General features: G+C 36.4%; 1 long non-coding RNA gene across 1 annotated transcript; it reads right to left on the bottom strand.

Moving 5' to 3' along the window:
• Positions 1-236: 236 nt before the first annotated feature.
• On the bottom strand, positions 237-8,975 carry LOC103105139 (uncharacterized). The gene is made up of 3 exons (XR_471129.2): positions 8,419-8,975; positions 1,438-1,600; positions 237-1,024 (listed from the first exon to the last, which is right to left on the bottom strand). It is a non-coding gene; the product is annotated as an uncharacterized LOC103105139 (long non-coding RNA).
• Positions 8,976-15,458: the final 6,483 nt, after the last annotated feature.

The following is a 15,458-nucleotide window of genomic DNA, read 5'->3' as shown; positions in this document are numbered from 1 at the left end:
AAATTCCTGAACAGAAAAGTAAATGTTGGTATGGGAAATAGAACTCAGTGTGTTTACTGACTCCATGTTATACATATACACACCTTCATTTATTACCAACTGTTAACTGAGTGGGTGAAGTTGACAAAGAAAAAGAATGTGAGAAACATTAGATTTTTGTAATGACAACATGGTTCAATCAATTGTTCCATTTCCTATAGAAAAATTGGTCTGCTCGTGAAAATGATGTCTCCCAGTTGGTTGCAAAAATGGTTTATTTTAAACATTTGCCCTCTCAAATTCTTTTTAGTCCTCAGTGAGGTTTGCAAACATGACACAGAAATACACAGCCACTGAGAGAGCCAGAACCAGACCCAAATAATGATGTCACGGTCATACCTATTTGTAAAATGAAGAATTAAAAAAAAAAAAAGAGTATGGATTCCTTCCTGAAAAGAACATCTTAGTGAAACACCATCTAATTTAAAAAATTTCCATGGCAACGTCACCTGATAGTCACTTTTCAGGCATTCATCCCACCCTAAGTTTTCACCTCAGATTTTCAAGCTGTGAAAATAAGCAAACAAGCAAAAAAAAAAAATTACCCCCAAATCAAACCCTTCTGAATACAGCACAGCCAAGAAGATTTATATGGGGAGAAGCAGCACGTTCTCTCCAAACATATTGCCTTGGGTTTTATTAGGAGAGAAATCATCATAAGAATAGAACTGCCCTGCTTCCCTCCAGTTCTGCCCAAGAACAATGCTGAGCATGATTGTGTTATTTTTGACACAACTGCATGTGACATGTTCATTTTTTTAGGAAGACACTGAGTTATTGAATCCCCATTTCACTGCAGAGAGTCTTGCTTGACTAATCGAGTTTACCATGAGAATACGGGTCATGTGGTAGCAAATGAAGACAAAAGAGAGCATCTTGAGTATTTATATGCTTCAAGACTGTGAGATGTGTAACTGTATGATTAGTCTGGTTGCAGAATACTCATTTCTGACCTGTATGGTCTAGCTGATGGAACTTCTGAAGGCTGTCAAAGAAAAAGGAGAATTTGATTTAAAAGCTAGCTCAGCTTTTGCTATAATAAGCACACCCACCTGGGATGGGATATGATGTGATGTGTGTGAATAAATGAGAAAAAAGAGCAAAAACAGAGCACAAAGACATCTTCATTTTGAAGCATATCAGCAAAGGGATTTATTTCTTCAAATGAAATGGTTTTTAAAAGACAATGTGAATGCTATTGACACTATTGTCCTTCGTTCAGGGCTAATGGCGACGACTTTGGTGGGGAGATGGGGAGCCATTCTTGTCACACAACGGAGGTCTAAATCTGCTTTGGTTTGCAGCTGCAAGCTGCTATTTGCAGAATGTGCTGCTATTTGGAGCTCTGTTTTGGCTAACAACTTCACTGATTACAACTTATTAAACTGGATTACCTACCTGCGTATCATGGATAAAGCATATTCATGGCTGGCCTTGGGATAATCAAAATCACAGGGTCTAGAACCGGAGCTTAGAATTCATCTTGTTCAATTCCTTCCTTTTACAAGTTAGGAGAATGGAGCTTAGAAATGGGAAATACATTTCCGAAAGTGTTAATTATCTGCCAGGAGAAGAGAAAATGGAATCAAGGAGGAAAGTCACAATTATGGCATGTGGTTATTTCAATAATCAGACTAAATTCACTGAAATTTCTGAAATTCTCATGGAATCTCCAGTTTGGGAGGAGTCTTGGGAACCATCTTATTCAGCTTCATTTGCCATGTGCCTTTGGGCAGACTGATTAAGCTTACCGTTTTTTTCAGTTTTCACAAGAATCATAATGGGATTCACCTTCACATGATCTAAATGCTCTATCAATCCAGATGAGAGAATCTCTTTGGAGTAGGAGAAAGAGTACTAGATTGGGGACTTGGCTGTAAGTTTGCTGATCTTTAGAGGGAATGATAAAAGGAAAAAGAATATGATTGTGTGCTGAAAACAATTTTTAAATGTTTAATTTGAACATTTGCAACTCAGAATAATCAAATTACTACAAATTAGGGCTTGATTTACTGTTTTGTTGATTGTCTAGACTTAAGATAGTGATGGAGAAAATGTTAATGATGCAAATTACACTTAAAAGTTTTTCAAGGTATTTTGAAAGGGTAAATTTTGTTAAACACTTACCAGCATACCCCTGGGTTGACCAGAGGTGACAAATTAATTGAGTCCTTTTAATCCATTAGATAAAATTACAGGATATAAGGGATGGTCATGAAATGGAACAATCCTTTTCAGAATAAATATGCAGTTTGTAAAAGTGTTTCCCTTTCAGACTTTGGGTGGCTTATTAGGTAAGGACAAGGATATGTCTGAGAATTGGCAAGAACAGTGGGCCTGCCAAGATGTCTTTTCTCTACCTCTATATTGACCGGAGATTACAGTAAACGTGGCTAGCCATCAAGGCCATTTACTCTGGTAGAAAGCATAACCACAGTCAAGCATGGAGCATTGTCCTAGCAGTCGGTCAATAAGCATTTATTATGGACCTCAAATATGTCAGCCACTGTTCCAAGTGATGGAGCATTAAGCTAAGTTATGGCAGAAACCACAAGGTCAAAGGAAATGGTAACAGTTCAAAGACTTCTGCATCTCTGTAGCCATACAGCATTGGAAACATGAATTGCCTGTCTCTGCACTTTCCTTAGAAACACATGATTCCTATATGGGTGCCAGTTCACTTGTGATTTCTCTGTGCTCCCACTTTCTCTACAGATGCAGTATATATTTGTGGGAGAATAGATCTCAGACTTATGGGGGAAATATTTTGTTTCTTACCATGTAGATAGTAAATGCCCTTTAAAAAAAAGTTAATTACATCCCATGGTTGAATATTTAAAGGTAAACATGTAAGTGGGAGGCTCTTGAGTAGTATAAACCCAGAGAGAACTTTGAACCTAGAGTAGTAGTTCCTAGGGAACCCAACCTGCAAATGTAGAATGGGAGAGAGCCCTAGGGATACCATACTAAATGAGCTTATCTAGGGCACAACTCCTAATCTCACTCGATACTTAACTATAGCTATCCTACCATTCCAGCCTCCCTTTTGTTTGGCTAAAGCCCATGGAGGCTATCTTCTGTCTTTTCACAATGGTGTACACCTGTCTTTCAGAACAGACTAGCCTGCTAATTAGATCTTTAACACTTTCCACTTTCTAAGATGGAGAACCTTGTTTTAAAGGACTGAAATGCATTCCAGGATAGCTCTACTCTTAACAAAGAGGATTCTCTTGCTGCTCATAAAGTACAATTGGTTTTCTAAGTCTAAAAGGATTATACCCTTGTATCTCATTGTCTCTGATACCTGCCTCTTCCATCCCATAATTTCATCAAGAAGATTTGGAAGGATTCCATTGCTTAGTGAACTCTGATAAACTTCCCACTACATATAAATTAAAATGATTCAATTTGTTTACTTTAAATGTTCCCTTGCTCAGAGATGAATAGATAATTTTCAGATAAAGAAATCAAAACTATTAATATGCACATGAAAAAGTGTTCTAAATCTCTTCCAATCAGAGAGATGCAAATCAAAACAACTCTGAGGTATCACCTCACACCTAGCAGATTGGCTAACATGACAGCTATGGAAAGTAATGAATGCTGGAGGGGATGTGGCAAAGTTGGGACACTAATACATTGCTGGTGGAGTTGTGAATTGATCCAACCATTCTGGAGGGCAATTTGGAACTATGCACAAAGGGCGATAAAAGACTGCCTGCCCTTTGATCCAGCCATAGCACTGCTGGGCTTGTACCCCAAAGAGATAATAAGGAAAAAGACTTGTATAAGAATATTCATAGCTGCGCTCTTTGTGATGGCAAAAAATTGGAAAACAAGGGGATGCCCTTCAATTGGGGAATGGCTGAACAAGTTGTGGCATATGTTGGTGATGGAATACTATTGTGCTAGGAATAATGAACTGGAGGAATTCCATGTGAACTGGAATGACCATCAGGAATTGATGCAGAGTGAGAGCAAAAGGAGCAGAACCAGGAGAGCCTTATACATGGAGATTGATACACTGTGGTACAATCGAATGTAATGGACTTCTCTACTAGCAGCAATGCAATGATCCAGGACAATTCTGAAGGATTTAGGAGAAAGAATACTATCCACATTCAGAGGAAGAACTTTGGGAGTAGAAACACAGAAGAAAAACAACTGCTTGGTCACATGGGTCGATGGGGATAGGATTGGGGATGTAGACTCTAAATGATCACCCTAGTGCAAATATTAATAATATAGAAATAGGTCTTGGTTGGTAACACATGTAAAATCCAGTGGAATTGTGCATTGGCTACAGGAGGGAGTAAGGGGAGGGGAGAGAAAGAACATGAATATTGTAACCATGGAAAAATATTCTAAATTAATTAATTAAATAAAAATTTCCAAATAAAAACATTTTTTTCCTTGCTCTCTCAATCTTATGATCCAACAAAAACATCTAAAACTGTAGATTGCCATTCAAGAGTAGATATCAAAAAGGAAATAAGAAATGAATGATCAGGCTGCTGAGAAGAGAACTAGTATAGTATAGGGGAGGGACTATAAAAGCAGAATCTCAATCAGCACTGAAATTATCATCTCCATTTCTCCAAAATGGGTTATGCCATTCCTTCTTAGGTATCTTGGTGGCCCTCAACTTTAAAGGGCTACTAGTATCAGAATTAATTTAGATACCTAATAAGCTATATAGGTCACCTGCAGTTCAGAACTAACTCAAATTATCTACCACCTTTCTTGCCTTCCTTAACTTTTTCACCCAATATTAGGGATTAAAGTCATGAGCCATGAAGTCTAGCTTATTAGTAGTGAGTTATAGGATTTTCCCATATGATTGTTAACAGTTTATAATTCTTTTGAGAATTGTTTCTCAATATCCTCTGACCTCTTATCTACTGAGCAGTGGCTTACATATTTCTAGTAGCTGTCTACATATCTTGGATATTGTTATCTTATTGGATATATTGGGCAGAAAATTTTTTTCACAATCAAATTTTTCCTTTCTTGCTTTAGATACATTATTTTGTTGATTAAAAAAGTTTTCAAATCAATGTAATAAAAATTATTTCTTTCTCTTTTTTAATTTTCCTTGTTCTGTGTTTAATTCAGAATTGACCCCTCATCATATTTGTGAAAGCTATATGATCTGCTTCTCTTCTAATTTGTATAGCATTTTTTTCTAATATTCAGGTCAAAATCCATTTTGAATTTGTCATTACATATAACGTATTTGATTTAATTTTCATTAGGTAAAAATATTCTTGACTGCCCTCTCTTTTTCAGAGTTAATATTGAACTAGGAGATGACAAAAATTGATTATTTTCTATAAGGCTTCTTTCCTGGATTTTATTATATTGGTATTCTTACTCATAATTTAATTCAATAAACATTAATTAATCAATTACCACGTGCCAAGCACTGAGTAAACCACTGGAAATACAAATAAAGACAGTCCCTGCCTCAAAGAGGTTACAATTTAATGAGAAGACAACACACAAAAAGAAAGTGAAAAATAGGGGGAGGGCAGGAAGTTTTATGGGGTAAAAATGAAGTAGAGTCATTGTTGGAAAATGGCTAGTTATTTGGAAAGTTCTGAACCCTCCATCAAAACAAAGCTTTGGGATTATTCTATTGCCCTTTGGCCCTCCAAACAAGAAGGGAGAGGCAACAGACAGAATTGATAAGATATAGAATATAAAAAATGGAGTCAATATACATGGTGATGCTTGTATTATCCCAGAGGATGTCCCAGGAGAGGCATGATGTTCCAAAATCAAAACTGAGCAGAACTGCTAATGGAAAATGGAGAGTATCACCATATATCTCTGATTCTTTTCTTTCTTTTTTTTTGGGGGGGCCAGTTAATATATAAGCCCAGCCTATGTGGACTTAATCGTCTAGTAAAGAAATAAAAGGCTAACAGAGATAGCTATAATACACAATATTACATATTAAGCATATTAGAGAAGAGTAAAACAGTATACTTCATAGGATATAAGTAGAGCATAAAAGGATTCATGTTATACAGTAAAGAATAGGTAGGAATAAAACAAAGATAGTTTAGCTATCAGGTCCCACAGAAATAATAGTGAAGGAGAGAACCTCTGTTCTAGGAAAAGGGTATTTCAGTTTGAACAGAACACCGAGTCTAGAAAGAGGAGAAAAATGAGATACAATGGAAAAGTTAGACTAGTAGTTCTGCCTCTTGGAAGAAATGTGGTTGGATATAGATTTTTGATACCCTTCCTATGGGGCCAATGTGTTGATTTGTTTCAATTACTTTAAACAAATGCAGGAGGCATTATGTTGGTAGAAAGGGCAGAGAGAACAGGGAATTGCTGGAAAATGACAGTAATGTATAAAAGGAGTCTCAATAAAATTTGTTGGGGGTAGTTATTTGTTTTCCAAGAAGGATAAAGTCAGACCATGTTGAGGACTTTAAATGTTAAATAAGAGCTTGAGCATTAGGAAGCCACTGAAAGTTTTTAAGTGAAGTAGTGGCAAAAGAGTGTGCTGGATGGAGCCTCAAGAAAGCTAATTATTAATACTTCAGTGTGAGCATTTATTGTTGTTCAGTCATTTTCAGTTGTGTCTGACTCCTCATGACCCCCCTTTGGGACTTTCTTGGCAGAGTGACAGGAGTGATTTGCCATTTCTTTCTCCAGCTCATTTTACCAATTAGGAAATAGAGGCAAGTGTTTGAGGCAAGATTTAAATTCATGAAGATGAGTCTTCTGGACTTCAGACTCTGTGCCCTATCCAGTGCCATACTTACCAGCCAAAGTGTGAGCATTTATACCTTGGAAATTTGCAAATGCTATAAGTTGGCGCTTGATTTATTGATTTGTCGACTATCTACATTTAAGAAAATGATAGAAAAGATGTTAATAATGCAGATTGCACTGAAAAGTGTGTTGTGGCCTTTCAAAGACTCAGTTGTTGAATGGTTAACCCCCACCCCCACCCCCAGGGCCATGACTATATCTAGTTTTCTTTGTTTTTGAAAGACATTGGAAGGATTATTCTGACAGCAATTGTTGAAGAGGAGTGAAAGTAGGAATATCTGCTAGTAGACAATTGTATTAGTTCCTGTGGAAAATGAAGTAAGGCCTGTTTCTGCATATTAGAATGTGGATAAAAAGGGTGGAGGAATGATTAAATGTAGAATTGTTGTCTGATTGGATATTAATTTAGTAAACTATTTTTAAAAAAACACCCTACTTTCCATCTTAGAATCAGTTCTGTGTATTGACTCCAAGACAAATGAATGGTAAGGGTTAAGCAATGGGGCTTAAATGACTTGACCAGGGTCACACAACTAGGAAATCTTTGAGGCCAGTCATCGCTGGGGCTGGCTCTCAATCCAAGGGTCCACCTAGCTTCTCCGCCTTAGCAAACAATTTTTTAAGGATCTCCGCCTCTACTTTATGTAGAGCATTGTGGTATGTGATAGGAGAAATAGAATCCTTGACACTGTGGAGATTTCATGAGAAATGATGGAGAGGAAAGAACTAAAGATGGTCCTAAAGTTTCAAGCATGGGAGCCTGGATGAAAGGAGATACAAAAGACAGAAATAGGAAATTCTGAAGGAGAGGCAGGATTAGGGGGAAAGATAATGAGCTTGGCTTTGTACATGTTGAGTTTGGGTGCCTTTGGGACATCCAGATGATGGCGTCCCATACGTAGGCAGCAGGAGATGCATTTCTGGAGCTGTAGATAGTAATTAGCAAATATGTACTATGGTACTATGTCTTCTTTTATATTCGGAACAGCTCTAATTTGCTGATGTCACTTGCTGAAAGCTAAATAATAAGAAAATGCATGATTAATGAATTCTGGAAGAGTGTCCTGAGGAAACCTTTGGGATGAGGCAAAAAGGATTGGAAATATAGCACAAAGTAGGAAATTCTTCATAGGTTATAGCTCTCTCTAGAGTGTAACCAATAAGGTGATTTTCCTGTTTTGACCCTCTTTCCACCCACATTTTCTTCCCTCATTCAAGGAAGCATCTGAGTATTGAGGGGAGATGACACAGCATAATTTGCCTCTAATTCTGATGTATCATTTTGATAATTCTAGAAAGATAAATTGTGACAAATAAGAGATATAGAATGTTAGAACTAGAAAAAACCTTAGAGCACATATTGTCAAATCATCACATGTTATAAATGAGAAAACTGAGTTTCAGAGAAATGATTTAACCAAGTTCATGTACCTAGTAAGCATAAGAGCTGGGATTTGAACCTGGATTAAAAATAAAACAGCTTTATAGAATCCCAGAATATATGATTGGGAAAGATTTCAGAGAACATTTATTTCAGCCTGTACCTGACCAAGAATACTTTTTACAACATCATCAATAAATACTCACTCCGAATTTTCTTGAAGGCTTTCGGTGAAGGAGAACTTTTTTACTTCATAAAGTGTATTTCATGTTTGGATAGTTCTATTATTAGGGAGTTGTATTAAGTCTAAATTTTATTGTTTTTGCTGTTGAGTTGTTTCAGTCATACCCAACTCTTTGTGGCCTCTATTTGGGGTTTTCTTGGCAGAGATCCTGGAGTGCTTTGCCATTTCCTTCTCATTTTACAGATGAGGATCTGAAAAAAAAACAAAAACAGAATTAAGTGACTTGCCCAGGATTATAAAGCTAGTAAGTGTCTGAAGTCAAATTTGAACTTAGATCCTCCTGGCTCCAGAACTGGCACTCAATCCACTGAGCCACCTTGCTGTCCTACTCTATTATATTTGTCAAGAAAAAAATGGCGGTCAGACTGGTATGACTAGTTTTGATGAAGATAAAATGACTTTTAGTCATTACTGTTTCTCTTTCTCCTACTAACACTCAATTATGTAGTTTAGAATTTTGCTTTCTGTTCTATAAATTAGAGAATTCACCTTATCTTTTAAAAAATAAATTGGAACAGTATTTGAGTTTTCCCAGGCTCATATGACCCCTCTTTGATTTCATGATCTTCTAAATATCACTGACCATTGTCATCAATCTGTCAGTTTTTGAAATTCCCTATCTGAGTTTGGTTACTTTAACTGAAAAAGTCCCTTAGATGTTACCTGAGTATTTCACTTAGCATGGGTTTTCTTTCCTACCCCTTTTTGTTCTTTACTTCCTCAGCACAAAGATCATTCTTCTTGGAACAGTAAATAAAACAAAACTCATATTCTTTCTGAGGTGTTCTTTAGTGCCTCTCTTCCTCATTCTCCACCTTGTTCTCAATCATCTCCTCTTCTCTCTTTTAGTTTTCTTAAACCCTTACCTTCTGTCTTAGAATTGATGCTAAGTATCCATTCCAAGGCTGAAGAGAGGTAAGGGCTAGGCAATGGGAATTGTGACTTGCCCAGAGTACACAGCAGAGAAGTATCTGAGGCTAGATTTGAATCCAGGATCTTCTATCTTCAGATCTGACTCTCTATCCACTGAATCACTAACTGCCCCTCTACCTTCTATTATTATTTGTCTTTCTTTCTATGTTTTCCTTACCCCCAGCATTGTGTTTATCAATGTGACTGTTTTTAGAGGAATATATAGACAAGAGTCACTTTACTTACTTCTTTTTCTTCTCATCTCTTCTCATTCCTTTTCTCCTCATCCTTCTCTGCTTTTCCTATCTTTTTTCTATAAATAAACTACCCACTTCCCCCCCTTAAATGCTTCTCAAATAAATTTGTCTTTGAAAGCTGATTTGGGGAATATTGTATGCTGTTTGTCTCAGATTAAAAAATTGCTAAATATATCTTTGGCACAAAAGCTATTTCAGTATGTCTGAGGAAGCAGATGATATTGAATAGCATGTTATGGTCAGAGTGTCATTTTGAAGCTTAGGGTGTTGGACATGGTGCACTTTATGAAATATGTGATATGTAGGGTATGATATGTAGGTTGATGGATGGCTGAAGCTGGAGTAGACAAAAACTATAAGGAGCTAAGGAATTTTGTTGTCAGGATGATAAAGAGATCACCATGGTGAATACTGAAATTCTGAAGAATGATTCTAGGGATGGGGTAAATAGTAAAAGTATAAGCCATAAGCTAACCTCATTGAGAAAACTGGGAAAATGGCCTAGAGCTCAATGGAAAGAAGAATGGGAGGAGGGCAGGAGAGAATATATTTCAAAAGAGTACAAATTATTAAAGGATGAAAATAGAGGAATATTCTGGAAATGGCATGGAGCATGCCAGTGTCAACTCTCGTCTCAGGCCTGTGGATCAGAGGAGAGAGGAGAAAGCATATCCAAGGCTCTCTGGAAATGACAGTCTTCTGGAGAGAGCCAAGTTAAGATGAAATACAAAGTATATGTTGTTGCAAAGTTCAAGGTCATTGGGGAGTTTGTTTTAAGAATCTGAGTGGCCAAAGGAATGGACACTCTAACTGGGCAATGGGCAATTGGGAAATGGTCAAACTGAATGAGAGCTAGTCTGGAAAAATGGGACTAATCAGAAGAGGGCAGAAAATTCAGAGAGATAGTAGAGTCATATAGCTTAGGTACAGAGTGATGAGACTGTATGGCATGGAACAGGGCAATCATTATTCAAGGAGGTGGATCAGAGGAACAAGTTGCCAATTTGGGAAGACTACTCTATCAGCAAAATTTAAATGACTAAGGAATTAAAAAAATTAATCCACACTCAAAATTATAAATGGAACTGGAAATGCTAGTTTGTTTTTTTAATGTGTCTGCATAAAACCTTAACCCTAGGCATTGCACTATTCCCTTGATTACAGTAATGGAGTTTCTGGGTCAGGAGGGTGACTGATAGGAGACCAACATGATACTCTGAAATAAGGGATTGATATTTTCAGTGAAAACAGATTTTAAAACTCCTTTTAAAAATTCTTCAATGAGCTTTAGTCTCAAGTCTGTATTCTTTAAGATTTCTCTTCTGTTCTTATTAATTCCATGCAAGGATAATTTATTTGCTGAATTAATTATGCCCTCTTTTATAAACCTAGCAAAAGAATTACATTTGCATATTAGTATTATTCCATTTCCCCCTTGGCCATGCAAATGTAGAAGCTTCAGTAACACAGCAGCTTTGTGTAATGTAAAAAGATGGCACCTTTGAGCATGGCAGCAGATGATGGATCCCATCAGCCAGAAGGTTGGAGTTTCTCACATCTGGCTCAGTACCTTATATTTTGCCCTCAGTGAAGTGGACGGTGTTGTTGATTGGGAGTCAGAGTGCTTGGGTTCGAATACTGACTCTTTTTCTTCATAGAAGTGATTTTAAATGAGTTACTTAATATTTCTGAATCTGTTTCCTCATCTGTATAATAAAAGAGTCCTTCTAAAGGACCTTAGAGATGCTAAACAGATCTAAATCTATGATTTATCCTGAGACTTAATTTTGGTCATCTTTTATCTGTACCTGTTCCCCCTCCTGGTCCAAATGTTTGGTGATTAGGAGTCAATAACCTGAAGTGCTTTCACACATTTAATGACTTGGCATCCCTAAGAATATTGCAATATATGATAATTAGGTGATATTGTTTCAATTAAAATTTTTTAGATCTTGGATTGAAGGAAAGCACAGTGTAGCAGACAGAAAGCTAACCTTAGAGTCATAATGGCAGCTAAGTAGAATAGTGGATGATCAATCAATGATCAATCAGTAGCCAGCAGCTAGGTGGCATGGAGTATGCAGCCCTGGACACCATCAGCTGTATGATCTTTGGCAAGTTACTTAACCCTATTTACTTCAGTTTCCTCATCTGCAAAATGAGTTGGAGAAGTATATGGCAAACTACTTCAGTATCTCTGTCAAAAAAAAAACAAAACAAAACCAAACCTCTAAAGGAGACCACAAATTGTTGTACACGACTAAAACTATTGAATAAAGGCAAGAATCCAATAGGCCCTAGAAGCACTAGAATACTAGAGTTCAACCCTTACTGGCTGTGTGATCCTGGACAAGTCATTTACTGCACGTAAAATGCTTTGCAAATATCAAATCACTATATAAATGCTAGTTATTTTCATTTATGTTTAGTAGCAGCAGCAACAGGAACCGCAGCACTAGTAATCTCATTGTTGTTATATTGGTTTTATGATCCAGAGAAAATCATTGACATCTCAGTCTCCCTAGGCTCCCATCAGTTGCTAAGTAGGTCCTGATCTACATTGGAAAAAGGAGTTTCCTCAACAGGCATTTCCTATATCATAAAAATAACCGACTCTAACTAAAATTAATACATGTATTTACATATATGCTAATTAAATTAGCTTTTTTGTTTGCAAGTATTGTCAATAGGAAGTTTTTTTTAAAACAAATAAAAAGGATAATTACAAATTTTGAGAATGAGAACATTCCATTCTACCTGTCTTCCTTAGTTTTGTTCTCCAAAGGATTAAAAATGTAATCTTTCCTATGTTCTCCAGCACAGTTCTTTCCTTTCTTTCTTTTCTTTGTATAGAAGTAGTGTGGTACAGTAAGTGAACAGAGAGAGAGCTGACCTCAAAATCAGAAAGACCTGAGTTTAGGTCTTCCCTTCAAAAGGTACTGTTTATATGACCCTAGGTAAGTCCTTTACCTTTTCAGTAATCTGTATACCTATCTAAACATGGATTCTTGACTTCAGGGGATCTGGGAATTGTCTAGGACAAAAATTCATCTTTATTTGTACTGACATCTAGCTGAAACTTATCCTTTCTTCAATTATTTAAAAACATTCTGAGGAATTCATAGGTTGCATCCAATTGTCAAAGAGGTCAATAATAAAAAAAGGTCAAGAACTGCTTCTCTAAGGCTTTGAGTCCTGTAAATGGAGCAGTCCCGCATTAGTGGGGGGAGCTTTCCCTTGCCAATGAAATCCCAGGTCCAGACCCCCTTTTGTGACACCACTGGTGATGCTGGCATTAGGTGGACTAAACATCGAAGATAAATAAAAAATATAGAACAGAAGAGGTAAGCAAGAGGCTTTTCTTTTTCTAAGCTAATATAATCAGAAGTTCTCTGACATCTTTAAAACAGTATATAAATTTTAGCTAAGATAATGTCAAAATAACTGGTTAATACAGCCATTTCCATGAAAAACAAGCTTCATTACAAGATTAAATGAGAATAATGTATCAGAGGCAGCTAGGTGGCAAGTAAACTGAATAGAATGCTGGACCTAAAGTCACATACTAGCCACATGACTTTGGCCATTTAACCTCAGTAACTTATATACCTGCCAGGGTCATTGCAAGGATCAAATGAGAGAATAATTGCAAAGAATGTAGCATAGTGCCTGACACATAGTAAGGACTTCATTGTTGTTTATTATTTTAGCAACAAATTATCGAGTTTCAATTTTGGATGAAGCTGTGGGCTTATAGCTACTATGTACTTACGTTTTCACTTTTTAATTGGTTGTTAGGTAGAAATACCTAAAGAAGAGTAAGAAAAAGAAAAAAAGGAAATGGGCTCAGGGGCATAAAAATTTCCAAAAACGAAGTCAAGAGCTTATTCTAAAACCCACATCTCTATTTCCAAATCTAGGATTCTTTCTACCCTACTAGAGCCAGAAGAGATTACGAAAGGTGCCCCAAAGATGCGGTCCTCTGTCTTGTCTTTGGGCAGGTGCATGTCTGAAATTTCCAAGAAAGATGGTCTTTTCTTTCTTTGAAAATGATTCAGAAAAGAGAATTGATGGCCAAAAGATTTTAAAGTTGTTGTTAAACAACAACTTTTTTCTCCACCTTAATTTTTATCTGACCCTCAAAATGAGACAGCATGAAAGGGTGTCATGTGCTAGCCCTGGAGAAAGCAAGTTGGGGTCAAATTCTGGCTCTGCTATTAACAGCTGCATAGCCTTGGGAAACCTAGGATGCTTGTGTCATCTGTAAAGTGGGGATAATCATAGTTGCATTACTTCCTCCCAGGGTTGTGGTGAGAGAAAAAAATGTTTTGAAAGCTTGAATGTGCTATAGAAAGCAAGACTTTGGAGCTTGGAGCCAAAAAGAAAAAAAATGGATAATTTCATGGGTGATATAAAAAAGGGAGTTTTTTTTATCCATTTAGTGAAGAGAGTGTGACAAGGACCAGAGTAAAAGATCAAATGTAATTAAATGAAACATAAAGTTTCTCATTTAAATAAGACATATTCACCTCCAGGCACTTTCTCTATTTCCTATTTTCTTTAAAACCTCTCTCCTTGAGAATACAGAATTTCTAATAATGTAATGGAGAATCAACTCTCAAGTGTTGTCAATATTTTAATGTGATAAAATAGCTATAAACAGAACTGAGGGAGAGCACAGAGCCATTGCTCTTTGGATCTTGGCATTTTCCCTATAATTTTGATGAGGAAAATCAAATTCGTGAGAAAAACTTAGCAAGATCAGCAAGATCTTTGTTCAAGAAAAAGAACCCCATTTATATAATATCTTAACTATTGTTGATCCATATTTGTCAAATGTTCTGGAAACATTTTAATTATTTAGTGCCTCTTTGAAAGATAATGTATTACATGCAAATTCATCAATATTTCAGAAAGCATTATGGAATATATGTAAAATATGTCGACTGCAGCTGTTGTACATTCCCTGACTATTGATATTATGGAGAAAAATTAGTATGTGCATTTAAGTACACTGGAACCTTGGTGCTCAGCACCAAGCTTAATGATCACACTTCCTCTTGAGATATTGAGTTGTTTACTTTACAATGGCTCTAGGGTTTTCCATTTTGTACCCAAAGTTATTTTTCTCCTCATTTTTGCTATGGAAACAACAATAATCACCTATAGAGTTAGATCATTTGTTGCAAAAATGCTTTGGGAAAATCTAAAATAGTCACCTAGCTTGTTTTTCCTTACAAATCAGAGGAATCCACGTCTGGCCAAGAGATGAACCCCTTCATCCTTCAAAATGAAAATAAACGTATCATCTCCATTGTATCTCCAGGTCATGGTAGTGATTAATTTTTATTATATACACATATTATATATATATATATACATATACATATATATATATATATATATATAATTTGCATTTGTCCTTTGGACTTTGCCACTGATGATTCCATATGACCTAGATGAGTTGGTCAAAATAGGTTTCTAAGAGCCTAGTATTGCTGGTTCAAACTCTGCTATTGCCATTTTTGTATTTTATACAAAGATCAAATCCATAACCCTAACCTTGACTGGTCATCTTACAGATGAATGCCATTGATCATGCCAGGGATGAAAGAAGATGTGCAAACAATTCTGTCTCCCTGTCCTTCTGAGAGTGGATCTTTGTTGATGAAAAACAGAAAATACAGTTGATGTCTGTCTTGGTCATTTGGCTTCTCTTGTTCCTTATCTGGTCAATGGCTGAACTATCCAGAAAGGGATATTAGGCATTTGTAGAGTCACATAGTCTAATAATTAAAGCTATTTATAACTTTTGGAAATATTGGCTCACGGA

This window comes from Monodelphis domestica, chromosome 8 (genome assembly GCF_027887165.1).
Source record: "Monodelphis domestica isolate mMonDom1 chromosome 8, mMonDom1.pri, whole genome shotgun sequence".
In the NCBI taxonomy this organism is placed as follows: Eukaryota; Metazoa; Chordata; class Mammalia; order Didelphimorphia; family Didelphidae; genus Monodelphis; species Monodelphis domestica.
This window is presented reverse-complemented; position numbering and strand designations above follow the sequence as displayed.